Source organism: Pinus tabuliformis, chromosome Q, assembly GCF_031772625.1.
Source record: "Pinus tabuliformis cultivar Carrire ecotype Pingquan chromosome Q, CPIR1, whole genome shotgun sequence".
Lineage (NCBI taxonomy): Eukaryota > Viridiplantae > Streptophyta > Pinopsida > Pinales > Pinaceae > Pinus > Pinus tabuliformis.
Genome location: NC_142296.1, coordinates 508,438,276 through 508,456,615, shown reverse-complemented (window position 1 = coordinate 508,456,615; position 18,340 = coordinate 508,438,276).

The following is an 18,340-nucleotide window of genomic DNA, read 5'->3' as shown; positions in this document are numbered from 1 at the left end:
TGTTTATGTATGTTATATTTTGTTGTTCAGTGATTTGTTTATGTTAATTTGCACATAAAAATTACATAAAAACACTCAAAAACCCATGTTTAAACCTGCAAATAATTTTATAAGTCCTTAAGCACCTTCAATATATTCTGAAAAGGAATTTTATCACAGCAAGACTAATTTTCCCAATCATATCAGTGCCTACTCCTAGGCTAAACCTTGTGATTTAATCTATTCTTGTTTGATCTTTATTTGGGTTTGGTTGTAGCCAACTCTTGAAGTAACTTTCACATAGTTCCATGAATTCGTTTTTTTCTTCTTTTCCCTAGGTATTTGACTAGACTCCCATTTATATCTGCATGATTTAAAATGGTTTTTATTGTTTATATGGGATCATACCTATGAAATGTTAGGTCTTCAAAATGGAAAAGTGTCATTGTATCTACCTCCTCCTCAACCTTCTTAATCTCCATCAACTAATATAGATCCCACATGGAAGGGCGTATGTGGCCATGAAAATTTCTTGAATCTTGACAAAGCACCACTTTCTCATGTGTAAATTTGGTATGATATTTCTAGTAACACCACATACTCAAGTAAAAAACATAGGTAGTAGGTGAGGAGATTGGTTTCCCTAAACACCCGTATGAATGTAACATTTTTCTCCATAAACAATTTTCCAACTACTAGGACTACCCATATAGCCCTTTTAGACGTGCAAGGGGTAGATTTGTTAAATATGGCCTCATATAAGGGGATCAAGAAGTCATGGAAAAATTGTGTGTATGCAAAAATATAATGATCCTTCCAGAGGATTTTGCAATAAGTGTATGTAGGCTCCTCATGTAATTTCCATCGCCATTTCATTTCTTGGAATTCCATTGTAGTGCATACAATATCTAATAGGTGTAAATGCATGTAAATTTAAGGTTTTGTCCCTCTCTTGGATTCTAAACATTATGGATCTTGTCTTTCTGTTTGCTTGTCAGGATGTCATCCTAATTAAATATTCCACCTTCAACAACCATTGTGTACATCACAGACACCCAACTTTCTAGACATGTTTCTATGATTGCTTTGTCATACAACCTACAAATAATGGTATCCACAAACTAGTACAGTTTCTTGAGCATATTTACTAGATATTCTCTATTGGCCCATTTTTTGAATGCTCCTTTACCATCCCACCATTTCTTTAGGATTTCCCTGGGAAAGATCTTGAAGCCTGTCAAATACTCTTCATTAGAGATACCTCCTCTCTAGGTAATCTGTAATATAGCTTGATGTTGGAGCCAATTAATGAAGCCAAATGTTTTCCATGGTTGTCTCTAATCAAGGCCCCTTCTAGATATAATTGTTTCACAAGCCATTCTATTACCTTAATCTATGGAAAGACTAGTGGGTGAGATGTTTATTTAGTAACCAAGACCTATTTACTGCCCTCTGAACTTCAATGTTTTTCCCAACTACTTTATGAACATTTGGTAGATTGCTTTCTAGTTGTAGCCAGTGATTTGTTTACAAAACATGGGGTATCTCATAATTATGGTCTTGTATGGTTTTATAGCTCTTCTTCCTTCTTCTTTTTTCGATTGTTGGTACCTTGTCGCCCCTTTTATCTGGTGTGGACACGGCGTCCTTGCAAGACATTAATAAATAATGAAGACCCATTATAGAATTAGCTTTTAAAATATGAAATGCATAGTGGTAGGGAGTTTGATGTTTTAGGGTTGGTTGGATTTCAAAAAAATATGCCTTGAAAAGGGCTAAAGAATTGTTATGATATTCACTATCCCTACCATGGTGGTTGAATTTTCTCCTGTGGCTAGTGTATTTAGAATACAATGTAAGTAACTAGGACTAGTCATGGTACCAACAGAGCTTATATTCATTCCAGTGATGGATCTTTACATTGTAATCATACTTTAAACAATACCCTAACCATGCAATGTAGCATTGGACTTGGATATTAGCTAAGCAACACAACTCTAGGATAATAGCCTAGGCCATGGGAAACTTATTTGGTTGTTGATTACAAGTTTCAATGTTTGTTTAACCTCCTCCCAACTACGAAGCGCATTGCCAACCTAGCTATTATCCCATGGGAGTAGCACTAATATTTTTCTTAACCCACAGATCACATTGTTTGGTTTCTACATTTTTCGATATGAAAGTTTAGATATAATTCAAATGAGATTACATAGATCACTTAGCTTGGTCACTAGCCAAGCATTGTAGCATTGGATTAGATACCAAGCCAACGATACGAGTTAAGGTGTTATGAAACCAGTTCACAGAAAGATAGAAAAGATAGATCAATGCCTTAGAATTCAGCCTCTTCGAGGGGGCAACCTCCTTTACATTACACAAATGAATGATTCCTTGATGATTCAAATGACAAAACCTCCTTTATATATATAGGAGTCTAAGGAGTCACAATATGACCCAGCCGACGTAACAATAATAATATAAAGGCACAAAAATAACAATAGAGGGATTCTATGGGGCACAGTAATAACAATATGGGGACAATAGGGGCACAAAAATATTAATAAGGGATACAACTACAATAGTAATGGGGTAATCACTAGTATTATAGGGACCTAACATGCCCCTCTCCTTCAAAAAAGTGTTGTCCTCAACGCTTGAGTAGTTCTGGATGCTTCTGTATAAAATTCTCATCCTCCCATGTGGAATCTTCAACGGATAAGTTCTTCCACTTGATGAGATACTCCGAAATTGATCGATTTCGTAGCTGTCAAGTTCTTGTTTCTGTGACTGCTTCCAGTTCCAATATAATTTTTCCTTCTTCGTCAAGTTCTGGAAATATTGTTTGAACTAGGAGCTTGTCATCTATAACCTTCTTTAAACATGAAACATGGAAAACTGGGTGCACTCAAGAAGCTGCAGGAAGCTCCAATTTGTATGCCATAGTACCAATATTTTGCAATACCTTGTATGGACCATAATACTTTGGTGATAACTTATTATCCTTCTTAGCTTGCTTGAGGGACATTTGTTTATATGGTTGTAGCTGTAGGAATGCCCAATCACCTACATCAAAACTTATTTCGTTGTGATGTTGATCTGCCTGTTGTTTCATTCTATTCTGCGCCAACACGAGGTTATCCTTTAAGAGTTGGAGGACTTGTTTTTTATGCTTGATGTGATCTTCCACTGCTTGAACCTTAGAATTTTCTTTTAAATATGATGTGATGAATGGTGGTTGATATCCATAAAGTACCATAAATGGGGTCATTTTTTTTTCTATATGGAAGGAAGTGTTATACCACCATTCAGCCAGATGCAACCATTTGACCCATTGCATCTATTTATCATATACAAAGCAATGAATATATCCTTCCAAACATTTGTTTACTATCTTAGTTTTCCCATCAGATTTAGGATGATAAGATGAGCTATGAGCTAACTGAGTACCGAGACAAGAAAATAATTCTGTCCAAAAATTTCCAGTGAAAATGGGATCTCTGTCACTTACAATAATCTTTGGGTTTCCATGTAGCTTTTGAATTGTTTCCATAAATGTAGTAGAAATTGTACTGGCTTTAAATGGATGTGATAATGCACAAAAGTGTGCATACTTGGTAAGTTTATCAACTACCACCTTGATGACACTCTTTCCCTTAGACTTGGGTAAACCTGTGATAAAATCCATTGAAACCTCCTCCCAACGTTGGCTTGGAATGGATAAAGGTTGTAATAGACCTGAGGTCTTAATTGTTTCAATTTTATTTTTTTGGCAAACCAAACATTCCGCCACAAACTTTTGAATATCCGATTTAAGGCCATCCCAAAAAATTCCTTCTTAAACCTGTGGTAAGTTTTTAAAAATCTTGAGTGCCCTCCTAAGGGAGAAGTGTGCAATTCCATAAGAATATTTTGCTTGAGTTGGGAATTCTTACAGAGGTATAAGTGATCTTTATACCATAACGAATCATTTTGCCAGCTAAATGTATCAGATGTACTGGAATCTTGTTGTAACTTTCGAATAAGTGCCCACACTTCTTCATCATTCTTCCATTCCTCCCTTGCTTCTTTTATCCAATCTTGTTGGATAATAGAAATGGCGCACAACAATGCTTCCACATCCTCATCCTTTCTTGAGAGTGCATCTGCCACCACATTTTGCTTCCCTTTTTTGTAGATGATTTCAAAGTCATAACCCAACATCTTTGTGACCCACTTTTGTTGCTCTTCAGAGGATAATATTTGTTTTAAAAAGTATTTAAGGTTATCATGATCCGTTTTTACCTTGAAGTGTCTTCCCATTAGGTAGGGTTGCCATTTCTTAAGTGCATGTAGTATTTCCAACATTTCCTTCTCATAAATAGCTTTGTGTAAAAACTTTCCCTTGATTGGACGACTTTCAAAAGCAATGGGTCTTTCATCTTGCATTAAAACAACACCAATTCCATTTTCTAAAGTGTCACATTCCACAATAAAGGTTTTTGTGAAGTCCGGTGTAGCTAAGATCGGTGCTTGGCACATTGCCTCTTTAAGATGTTCGAAGGCCTTTGTTGCTTTTGGAGTCCATGAAAATGCATCTTTCTTCAATAATGTTGTTAGAGGTGCTACGATTCTCCCATAATTCTTAACAAACTTGCGATAATAACCTGTCAACCCGAGAAATCCTCGCAGATGCTTTATGGATGTGGGGATTTTCCATTCCTTAATGGCTTTAATTTTTCTAGGGTCTATCTTAACTCCTTCATGAGATACAATATGACTAAGATATTCCACCTCTTGTACTCCAAAGAAACATTTGGATCTTTTTGCATATAATTGTTTCTCCTCCAATAGTTGTAGCACCCTATCAACATGTTCAACATGATCCTTCCAAGACTTGCTATAGATTAGTATACGATCAAAAAATACTAACACAAATTTTCTAAGGGTTTGAAAATGGAATTCATCAAATCTTGAAATGTAGAAAGGGCATTGGTAAGGCCAAAAGGCATGACCAAAAATTCACAATGACCCTCATGAGTTTTAAATGTTGTTTTCGGAATGTCTTTAGTCTTCATTCTGATTTGATGATATCCTGAATGAAGATCCAACTTGGTGAAGTAAATTGATCCATGCAATTCATCCAGTAATTCATCAATGATAGGAATGGGAAACTTATCTTTAATAGTGAGCTTTTTGAGCTCCCTATAATCTGGAAACATGCGCCATGATCCATCCTTCTTGTGCACCAATACTACTGGAGCAGAGAAAGAACTTTGACTGGGTTGAATTATACCAGCCTCTAGCATTTCTGCAACCATACGTTCAATTTCACTCTTTTGGGCATAGGGATATGTATACAGCCTGATGTTTGGAGGAACACTTCCTGGAATTAAATGAATAGCATGATCATGATCACGAATAGGTGGGAGACCTTTGGAAGTCTCAAATATCTTGGAATGATTGTCCAAGACTTTTTGGAGATCTAGAGAAATAGATGATTTCAATGTGGAAACATCTAGCGAACATAATTGTGCACTTACACCTCTTTGTTCCTTTTTTAGAAGCTTTGTCATACTGTTAGAGCTAATTATCTTTCCTGATTTCCCTGCAATACCCCTTAATTCAACTTCCTTTCCTTCCGAAAATTTCATGAAAAGTTCTTGAAAATTAAAAGCTATTGTACCCAAGGATTGTAGCCATTAGACTCCTAGTACAACATCAGCACCTCCCATTGGAATGGAAAGCATTGGGCTAGTCAATACATATTCTCCCATGGATAGCTTGATATTATGGCACTTTCCAGAGTAATTTATTGTTCCTCCATTTGCAACCATCACTTGACACTCTGGTGCTGGATATATGAAGCAATTCAATTCTTTTGCTACCTTACAATGAATAAAATTGTGGGTACTTCTTGAATAAATCAACACTATTACCTTTTTCTTCTTGATTTGTCCTTCTATCTTGATAGTTTGAGGAGTGGTAATTCCAGCCAATGCATTACAAGATATGGTCGGATTCATTTCTTCTTTATCTTGACTTTGTTCCTGGAGTATATCCTCTTCTTTTGACCTTTCTTGCTCCTTTTCTTCTTCCTCTTCACAATCTATGTAGAATAATTTCTTCTGAGCACACTTATGACCTTTAGTGTATTTTCTATCACAATTGTAACAAAGCCCTTTTGCTCTTTTTTCTTCCAAATTGTTGTGGTGTCAACCTTATAGGTTGTGGAAGACTAGGGGCAACAACACTTCCATCTTTATAGTTGTGAGTGGTATGCTTCCTGGTTCCCATAATTTTGCTTTCCTTTTTTCTTGCTAACCTAAATGCCTTCTCTAATGAATCAGGTTCCCAAAGGCGAACATCATGTTGGATATTATCCCTTAAAGTCCCTATGAACACATCAATCCTATGCTCCTCTGGAATATTTTTTACCCTTATGTTCAATTTTTGGAACTCCTCAATGTACTCCATTATTGAACCCTTTTGTTTGAGACTTATCAATTGGCTAAAAAAAGTGTTGCTTTTTGTATCCTCATAATGTGTTTTCAATTCTTCCGTAAAAATTTCCCAAGTGATAATTTGTTTACGAGAGCAAAGCCATTGATACCATACAAACTGATTCGGTTCCAAATATAAAGTTGCAATACGTACCTTTTGTGTGTTTTGCACATTATTGAGATCGAAAAATTGCTCCATCTGTAATATCCATGTTGTGGGATCCTTGCCATCAAAATTCCTCAGATCAATTTTTGGAATATGATGGGTCTTCAATCCAAAATTAGAGTCTATGAAATCATGATTAACATTTCTTTTGTTCACATCATGAGTTTCTTTTACTACCCTTTCACCATTAGTAAGTATTTCTTGTAGAAAATTTGTCAAATCTGCCTTCAAATCTGCCATGCCTGTCTTCAAATTTGTGTTCAAATCTATCTTCAAATTGTCCATCTTAGCTTCCATGCCATTCATCTTAGCTTCCACGCCATTTATCTTAGCTTCTGTTAGCTTTTGTGAGATCGACATTTGTTGCACTTGGTCTTGTATTTTTGATATATCGTGTAGCATTTCTTCCTCTTCTTCATGAGTCATGCTAGAGCTTTCAGGTTGCTTACTAGGTGTTTGCAATTTCTTTCCTCAAGGCATCAGTTACCAATAATAATGCTCTGTTATTCCCTTTGAATTCCTTCAAAATAAATTTTCAAACCAAGCTTAAGCAAGAATTTAAAAAAATCTACACACCTTTTTTCACTTTGTAGGAGCTTGATATTGCCTCTGATGTATCTCTGTAATTTCAGATCATCCAGTTTTGAAATTGCGACCTGCAGTATCCCTCTGTGTCCTCTTTCCAATGCCACCAGTCTGATCCAAATTGGATTCTCCAAGGAAGAGTTATGCCAAATCTCCCACAATGACCTAATTATAGACTAGTTCAGTAGAGTGAACTTGTATGACATGCTACGTGTCCTTGTTTCGACCTTTGGCTCTGAAAAATATATACAAGAAACTACAGTCTGTCCTCTTTCTGTACCTTCTTACGAAATTTCAATCCAATGCTCAGAGTGAAATTTATGACAATTTTCCCCAGGTCACCTATTTGGAATGTAATTCAGGAGTCTGCAAAAATACCTACTTCCTCAGATCATATCTCTCAAATATAGTGTGAAAAGCTCTGAAATTCAAACCCGATGTTCAATTCGATTTCATCTCAAATGGCTTTTTTTTCGCTTTTGAAATGTCGCAGAAAAAAAGTTATAGCAAAAATGCCACGATGACCTATTTGGAGTAGCGAAACCCTAGAATGCAAAAGCTCTAATACCAAATGTTATGAAACCAGCTCATAAAAAGATAGAAAAAATAGATCAACGCCTTAGAATTCAGCCTCTTCGAGGGGGAAACCTCCTCTACATTACACAAATGAATTATTCCTTGATGATTCAAATGACAAACCCTCCTTTCTATATATAGGAGTCTAAGGAGTCATAATATAACCCATCCAACCTAACAATAATAATATAAAGGCACAAAAATAACAATAGAGGGATTCTATGGGGCACAGTAATAACAATATGGGGACAATAGGGGCACAACAATATTAATAAGGGATACAACTACAATAGTAATGGGGTAATCACTAGTATTATAGGGACCTAACATAAGCGAAAGGCTCTTTATATTTCAATGCTTTCAATCTATATTTAAAGCTTGAATGACATATGTGTTTTGTTTAGGCACTAGCTTGGTAGCTAACGAAGTTCCATAATGTTGTCTTGGCTACCAAGTAAGTGACCATGGTTTGAGTGCAGGCGCCATTGTTGGGGAAAATTAATTGCTTAATAAAAACACAACTAATCACCTAGACATTAATTATCAACCTGAGGAGTGTCTTTTTATTTCAAGGCAATCGGAAAAATATATGCAAGCAAATACCAACAACTAACACTGGTTCTACATGATTATGTTCTACACTATCAAGCTCATTTGACAAGAAATAAAATGTAAGACTTGAAAAACAATACTAAATTAAAAAGAAAAAAGTAAATGACAAGAAAAGAATTATGATAATCACACGAATTAAATCAATATTGAATTAAACCATACCTTGCAGAATTGGAAATTTAACCTATTTCACCCAACATAATTCAAATGCTAATCTAGAGCAGTAAATTAAATGAGATCTAGAAATTGCAGGAAACAACAAATCTGGAAAATGCAGCAACTAACAAATTACTTGATTAAAAAGGAAATTTACTTTAAGTAATAAGAATTGAAATTCGAAGGAACAAACACATAACTAAACTACTTTAGATGCTCAAGGCAACACCTTGTCCAAGGTAGTGGGCCCAACTGCCCAAGACTCACTTCTGCCTTAAGAAATAACTCAGATTAGATTACAAATAACAAATGTAAAACTCAATGGATAACTTCCTTCATTAAATATCTATGAGAAATAATTACAACATAATGAAGTTCTTAGCTTTGCCTCAAATTCCACAATTTTTCATCCTCTCCCCTCTCGCATCTCTTTGATCTATGTTTTCATTTAAATACACATAGAGCAAAGGGAAGTTACAACAAAGTTAATTACAAACTGATTTCCATCACAAATTTGGATTATCTATAACAAATTGATCAGCAAGATCAGATCTGAATTATCTTTCCATCAAAATTCAGTAGGAACAAGTCGAATTTGGTATTGCAATTGGAAGAATTTGGAAAACGGCCGCAACAAAAAATCAGAGAAAATCACCTTCAGAGAACCTTGTGTTTCTCTCAATCCAAACTAAATTTTGGAAAGCATCTCATTGAAAAATTAATTTGGTTCGTTCTGCACAAAACCCATGTCTTGGATATTCAAGGTTCATCTCCATTTTCCCGAAACATCCAATGCAAAAATTTCACCTTTTATCCCTTTCACTTTCACTTCGATTATGCGCTAGAAATCAGATTTGCAATCTGGAAGAGATATTGGAGGCTAAAATAGTGAGTGATGTTATAAAAAATTCATTAATAAACCATCATTTGCAAAATCATGCATAATAATCATCAATTTATTAAAAATAAAGGAGAACAAGTATTATTTACTCACAAGAGCGTGTATAACTATAAAATGTAATTATATGATAGATTACGATAAATAACATGATAAAGAATGGTATAAATCAATGAAATAGAAGTTAAAAAAGTGACAATAATAATGACAAATTAGTGGCCCAACACCATGTTTTGGAGAATTTAGCATCTACGGATAAACACTAATTCACTAGACAAGTAGTTGTGCCTAGAACAACAGTTTAAAGTGTTTTAGACTTTCCCTATAAGAAATAGATAAGAAGACAGGATAGAAGACCTACATGTAGTTCCGCTTTCCTCTCGTCTCCCTTGTATCGATTCTGTCGCTCCTTCCCGTACTTAATCTGCTTGAAAACTACCCTGTAAACACAACAGAAGATGAAAACCGATCAAAGCATACGATCCATTGAATATAAATGAAAGGAATTAGAAGCAATTCATACATATAAGCATTATGAAAGAACACATCATATGGAAAAAGTTTCAAACACTTTATTAGATAGAAGAAGTAATTACAACCATGAGTATGTGATTCAAAGTCATTCCTCCAGCTTGGATCCCATCCACATCACATAAAAAGCAAGCCAAGTTTGTGGCATCACATCATTTGCTCCAAAATCAAGTCTCATAGCAGCATTATCTCCTTACAATTCAACATAATCCAACCCTTGATCCCTTAGATGAGTGGTCAATTTATAGGAAGATGAAGGAGGTTTTGTCATTAATGGTGACATTGAATGGCCTTCCATACTTAGAATTAGTTCCACGGAGGAAGAGATGACAGGATAGGATGCTCCTTAACCCATTCCTCATCCATTTTCAAGCTCATAGGAGTTAATAAGATGGGGAAACTTCTAGATTACTCCAGAAGATAAGAATATTCCGCAAACCCTATGCGAATTTCGCTCATTCTCACCCAGTGCAGGTGAAAGTGATCCAAATGGATCCTAAAACACTCTCTAAGTTTTCATGAACTCTTTAAAAATCATGCCAAAGATTCAAAATCTTATGAAGATCAAGCTATCAGAGGCAATCCTCAAATAGTTGCAATGGAAATCAGCGCGGATCAACGAGGGTCGTCAATCTAGCGCGCAGAGCGGCAGACCATGGTAACGCGGGCTAACACCAACCAATGAATGCAGGGACAAATTTAAGCAGCAGAGGAAGTTTCCGATATGCGCAAGTCGCTAATCACATATTGTAGGGAAAACCTCTCAATGAAGAGAAGCCCCGAGCACCTAGACCCGAAATAATTATAAAACGTAGAAAATATTGTTTCTCTTCCGTCGGAGCGGGATTCCACAAAGCTGGCAGGATATCGGACGGGCTTCTAGCGGTAAGCAGTTTCAACCGAGTTCCGCCCGATGCCATACAGCGATTACCACGCGTCCCAGGGAAGAGAGAGAGAACCGCTCACATCAGACGGGTAAACATCATGCTACTTAGCCACCCGATATGAACGATGACCGTAGGATCTAGGGCCTCCAGATCAACGGCAGAGACGCATTTTGATGGATGACCAGATTTGACAAGATTATAAAGCAATATCACATAGGATTTGGAGTCTGATATGGATGATGCGTTGGTAGAAGGTCATGTTTCACGGGAATTCTTGGAGTTAACGGAAAAAAAATGTCGTTTCAAATATGTCCAAGAGAACCGACACTCATCCGTTATGAAATAGGTGGCCACCTCCCTATGAGGCATTATACAGTCACTGATTACGCAGGACAGAGGGATTCAAATGGACATAGGTGGGGGAACCAGAAAGCTAGGAAGTGGAAATGAACAACCAGGAAGTAGGTTGGCTTTAAAGCCACAAACTGATAGAGAGAGAAGCAAGTTGAAAGCCGGTAAGCAGTAGGCAGTAAGCCGAAAGCAGAGAGAAGAAACCGAGCTGGCCTACAGAATCAAAGGCAGCATCGATCCAGGATTAGGATAGAGATAGAGAGGGTCAAATAATCTGTGTACTCTAGAGAAGACTTGAGAGGTTCAAGCAAACTCCTCTATATATGCCTATCAAGTATTGAGTCACATATTGGGCTCATACTACCATGACCAATAGTGGTCAAGAGTCAGTAAGGAGAGTCTGTGTACTCCAGAGGTTTGGGGGATCCAAGTACAGTCTTACTGATTTATACCTATTGTGTGAGACTCAAATTGAGCTCACTATTGTAAAAACTTTGTTTTGAAAACATAATAGAGAGGCCAGCACTGAAGGCTGGACTAGGAAACGTAGCCCAGGACTATTGGGTGAACTCCTTATTAAACTTATTGTTCTTATATATGTTGCCTATTATGACTTCCTTAACTGCTTCATTTCTTGTGTATTTCGCAATCTTATCGATCCGTTGGATAAAATAACATAGGCACATCCATGCACATGAGTCTGTAATATCTTATTGTTTGTCTTAGATCAATTACAGATCAAGTGGTATCAGAGCTCTAGGTTGCTAAGGTTAGACAAGCTTGTGATGGATTTTTTTTGTTGAATGCTAACTAGGACAAAGCTCAAATTAGGAGAAGGAGAGTTGGTTGAAGCTAACCCAGAAATTGGAAGAGTTTATCCTAGGAGGAAAATTGTAGAAGAAATTCCATGGAATCGGACTCCCAGTTCTTAGACATTTTCATGACCATGAGAGCCATGGTAGAAGAGATGTATAGAGAATTTAAGAAAGGTAGAGGTGAAGATTCTTCAACCTCAAAACAAGATAAAGGAGTAGAAGAACCTCTTCTAGTTGCCCACCCATAAGGCAAAGGAAAAGAGGAAAATCCATCTCCATCATCACCTTCATCATCATCTTCTTCACATAAAGAAAGCCTTGAAAAGAAAAAGAAGAAACCTTCTTTGATTAAATTAGATGTGAAGTTTGATTTTACAGTTTATGACGGAGAATTGAATGCAGAAAAGCTAGATAACTGGATAAGACATATTGATGTATATTGCAGAGTACAGAACATTGATTCAGAAAGGAGAAAGATTTAGCTGGCTAGCCTGCACCTTGGGGGAATTGCCCTAGTATGGTGGGAAGGCACGACACAATCTAATTTGAAGAAGCATGGAAAAATTCTTTCTACCTGGAATGAATTTGTTTCTGCCATTAAAAAACAATTCTGTCCACTATCTTATATGCAACAAGCTATGATGAGTTGGAAAAATCTTCACCAATTAAAAGGGCAAAGTGTACAAAGCTACACCCAAGAATTTAGAAAAAGAGCTTTAATTCTAGGCATTTCTTTAAACTCACCTGAAACTCTGCTGAAGTATATAAGTGGTCTACACAGCTATTTAAAGCACACCATTCTCATGTTTAATCCTACTAACATATATGAGGTATCTGTTCAAGCTACACATCTAGAAGCTAGAGGCAAGAATGTGAACCCAAAGGTTGGGGGATCATCAAAACCCATTGCAAGCAAGAACAAGGAAAAGAGAACACAGAAATGGAAAGAGAGGAAGAAAAATGTTGTAGAAAAGACCAAACCTTCATGTGCTCACTGCAAGAAGGATGGGCACGATGATGAACACTACTGTATTCTGCATCCGAAGCTGAGGCCCAAGAAGTTCGATGGAAAAAATAAGAAGACTGCTACAGCTATTCAGAAGGATTTGAGGTTAGACTCAGGGGATGAAACAACAACCACAGACACAGGTTTAAAAGGTAAAAATTTTGAAGCATCTACCAGTAATTCTGCACAATCTATTGATAACGAAGAAAATGAGAGAAAAGACATGAGCTTTTTCATATTAGAGTTATTTCCAAGCATCAAAATATTCATACTTTTTTTGATAGTGGCTCACAAGTAAACTTAATTTCTGAAGCAATTGTAAATAAGCTGGGATTACTAACCACACCTCACAAGAAGCCCTATCCATTGGGTTGGGTATGTGATAAAGCAAAGCTACAAGTGAATAGACAATGTAAACTTAGGTTTCCTTTTGGGTCAGAATTTGTAGATGAGGTTGAGTTAGATATCATTCCCTTGGATATATGTGGAATTATTTTAGGAAGTCCTTACTTGTATGATAGAAAAGATATTTTCTACAAAGCTGAAAACAAGTATCAACTCGTTAAATATGGAATCGAATATATTGTAAGAGCTCATAAACTCAAGAATAATTATACTCTCATAAACTTGGGGCAGATGAAAAGAATTGTAAATTCATGCAAACAATTTTTACTGATGGTTGTAAAGGAAAAGAAATATGATAAAACCAACGTATTTGAAGGTTGTAATGCTAAATAGCAAGCTGATTTAGAAAAAGTTGTTTCAAAATATGGTATGCTATTTCAAGAACCTAGAGGTCTGCCACGCAAAAAGGAAATAGTACATGATATTAATTTGCAGCAAGATGCTCCATTTCTTAACATCGGAATGTACAGGTTGTCTGCTTTAGAGAATGTAGAAATCAAGAAGCAGGTACAGGAGCTGCTCGAGAAAGGGTTCATAAGACCTAGCACGTCACCATGTGGGTCTCTAATTGTCTCAGTGAGAAAGAAATATGGCTCATGGAGAATGTGGATTGATTACCGAACACTGAATAAGATAACGATAAAAAATCATTATCCCCTTCCTCACATAGATGATCTATTAGATCAGTTGAAAGAAGTTGTTTACTTTTCCAAGTTGGACTTACATAGTGGCTACCATCAAGTCAAAGTTGCAAAGCAAGATGCATGGAAGACTGCTTTCAAAACAAAGAGGGGATTGTATGAGTGGTTGGTTATGCATTTTGGCTTAACTGATGCTCTTGCTACTTTCATGAGAGTAATGAATGATGTACTCAGGCCTTTTATTGATGATTTTGTCATTGTATATCTAGATGACATTCTTGTATTTAGTAAAACATGGGAAGAACATTTGAAGCATGTAAAGCAGACTCTAGATGTTTTGAAAAGAGAAAATCTTTTTGTTAAGCTATCAAAATGTGAATTTGGCAAAACATATTTGAATTATTTGGATCATATTGTAGGGGGTGTTGAATTGAAGATAGGTCTCTCTAGGGCTGCAGTCATTGTAAACTGGCCTAAACCCAAATATGCTACAAAAGTTAGAAGCTTCCTAGGAGCAGCACAGTATTGGAGAAAGTTTTTTGCTAACTTTTCCTTGATTGCAGCTCCCTTACATGCTCTAATAGGATTAAATAAGGTGTTTCAGTGGGGAGGAAAATAGCAGAAAGCCTTCGACACCTTAAAATAAAAGATTAGTACAGAACCAGTACTAGCATTGCCTGATCTTCAAAGACCATTTGAGATTGAAACCGATGCTAGTGACTATGCCATGGGAGCAGTGTTGATGCAGCACGGTAAACCCATATGTTATCATTCTGAGAAATTTAATTCTACAGTAGTTAATTATCCCACATATGATAAATAATTGTATGCATTAGTACAGAGTGTGAAAAAGTGGAAACATTATCTAATGGGCAAAGAGACAGTTATACATATTGATCATCAACCACTTCAATATTTACACTCACAAACTAAGTTGCAGCAATCAAGACACTATAGGTGGATGGGTTTTCTACAACAGTTTCATCTTGTCATCAGATATAAGAAGGGCATACATAATAAAGTTACAGATATGTTGTCCAGACCAATCATAAATGCATCTATTATACTTAAGCATAACTCAGTATTGCATGAAAGCTACATTGGACAGTATGCTCAAGATATAGATTTTAAATATGTATATGCAACTTTAAGTCATGGAAAATAAGTAGAAGAATTGGATTATCATGTTAAGGACCAACTCTTGTATCATTTTGGAAAGTTATCCATTCCTCAAACTAAAAGAGTAAAGATAATTCAAGAAGCACACAGTTCTCTAATATTGGGTCACTTTGGTGTAAGTAAAACAATTGCACAACTACAAAGATTTTGTTATTGGCCAAGAATGCATGAAACCGTTTCTAGATATGTAAGAGGGTGTACCATGTGCACTAAAAGCAAGCCCAGCAATAGAAAACTAGGTTTGTACACTCCACTACCAGTCCCTTCTCATCCTTGGAAAAGTGTTTCCATGGACTTTGTTGGGGGATTGCTTAAATCTAGAAAAGGTCATGACTATTTATATGTTATTGTGGATAGGTTCAGCAAAATGTGTATTTTAATACCCTGTAACAAACATATTACAACTGAACAAATAGCGAAGTTGTTCTTTTAGCATGTATGGGTTCATTTTAGATTACCCACTTCCATTGTATCTGATCGAGATTCCCGATTTTTTGGGAAGTTTTGGTCAAGTTGTGGGAACTAATGGACACCGGACTAAAGAAGAGCACAACCTTTCATCCACAAACAGATGGCCAAAAAGAGGTGGTCAACAAGACAGTGGTCTAGTTGCTCAGAGGCTATTACAGCAAGCATCCCAAGCTTTGGGATGAACATTTGTGTTATGTGCAGCATGCTTACAACCGAGCTAAAAATTCTTCATCACAGAGATCTCCTTTTGAGACCTGTTTTTGTTTCACACCAAGGACTCCCCTGGATTTTGTCTTTGGTAAAGACATAGCAGTTGATGGAAACAGTGATGTGGACAAGGCAACCAAGTTCATTGAACAAATCCAAGAGATTCACCAGACAGTGCAGGAACAACTGGGAAAGAGCCAAGCCAAGTACAAGGCAAAGCACGATAAGCATCGGATTGAGCATAGTTTCCAAGTTGGTGATCAAGTCTGTCTATATATCAGCAAAGATAGTATGCAAGGTGAAGGTAAGAAGTTGAAGCCAATAAGGTATGGACCTTTCAAGATACTTGAGAAAATCGGTGAGAATGATTTTTGCCTTGATTTTCTAGCTTACATGCACATCTATTTAGTAGTTAATGCAAAAATCTTGAGACTGTTTGAACCTTCATTGATTGAAGATCCCAGAGAGTAGATTCAATTTCCTTCTATTGATGATCTGTTTCCTGAATATCTCAATGAATTACAGGAAGATACAGTTCTGGACAAGAAGGTGAGAACTACACATAGAGGGGATGTTGAGTTCCTCAGGATTGGGCTCAAAGGTTCAAAACCAAGCAATGAAAGATGGATAGAAATTGGGCAAGCGAGGAATCTATATCCACACTTGGTTGATGCTTAAAAACCAACTTTTGGTGGTCACAAAAGCTTTTTCAGTGGGAAGGTGTGATCCAAATGGATTCTAAAACACTCTCTAAGTTTTCATGAACTCTTTAAAAATCATGCCAAAGATTCAAAGTCTTATAAATATCAAGCTATCAAAGGGAATCCTTATACAGTTGCAATGGCGATCAGCGTGGATCAATGAGGGTCGTCGATCCAGCGCGCAGAGTGACAGACCATGGTAACGCGCACTGACACCAACCAGCAAATGAAAAGACAAATTTAAGTAGCAGAGGTAGTTTCCGGTATGCGATTAGCAAGTTGCTAATCGCATATCGCAGGGCAAACCTCTTAGTGAAGAGAAGCCTCGAGCACCCAGACCCGAAATAATTATAAAACACAGAATATATTGCTTCAGTTTCGTCAGAGCAGGATTCCACAAAACCGGCAGGATATCGGACGGGCTTCGAGTGGTAAGCGGTTTCAACCAAGTTTCGCCCGATGCCATACAGTGATTGCCACGCGTCCCGGGGAAGAGAGAGATAACCACTCACATCAGAAGGGTAAACATCATGCTACTTAGCCACCTGATATTGATGATGACCATAGGATCTGGGGCCTCCATATCAATGGCGGAGACGCGTTCCGATGGATAACCGGATTGGACAAGATTATAAAGCAAGATCACATAGGATTTGAAGTCTGATACGGATGATGCATTGGCAGAAGGTTTTGTTTCATAGGCATTCTTAGAGTTAATGGAAAAAACGGTCGTTTCAAATATGTCCAAGAGAACTGACACTTATCCATTATGAAATAAGTGTCCACCTCCCTATGAGACATTATACAATGACTCATTACACAGGATAGAGGGATTCAAATGGACAGAGACAGGAGAACTAGAAAGCCGACAAGCGAAAACGAATAGCCAAGAAGCAGATTGGCTTTAAAGCCACAAACTGACAGAGAGAGAAGCAAGTTGAGAGCAGTAAGCAGTAGGCAATAAGACGAAAATTGAGAGAAGAAGCCGAGTTGACCTACAGAAGCAAAGGTAGCATTGAGCTAGGATTAGGACAGAGACAAAGAGGGTCAAAGAATCTGTGTAATCTAGAGAATACTTAAGAGGTTCACGCGAACTCCTCTATATATGCCTATCATGTATGGAGTCTCAAATTGGGCTCATACTACCGTGACAAATAGAGGTCAAGAGTTAGTAAGGAGAGTCTGTGTACTCCAAAGACTTGGGGGATCCAAGTACAATCTTACTAATTTATACCTGTTGTGTGAGACTCAAATTGAGCTCACTGTTGTAAAAATTCTGCTTTGAAAACATAATAGACGTAGCCCAGGAGTTTTGGGTGAACTCCTTATTAAACTTGTTGTGTTTATATGTGTTTCCTATTATGTCTTCCTTAATTGCTTCATTGCCTGTGTATTTCACAATCTTATCGATTTGTTGCATAAAATAACATAGGCACATCCATGCACATGAGTCTGTCATACCTTATTGTTTGTCTTAGATCAATTACAGATCAAAAAGGAAGCCTAAGTGCTCTGCAGAGCACCCTAGCAGTGGACTTAACTGCTCTGCAGCGCACCTTCATAAGGGCTTACCTGCACTGGTCCCTCTAGAGGAAATTTTTGGATGTCTTCAAGTCATGAAACTGTCTAGGAAGGAGGCATTCAAAGGGGTGACTTTTTTAGGGCATGAAATAATTGAATTTAGGGTTTGATGAG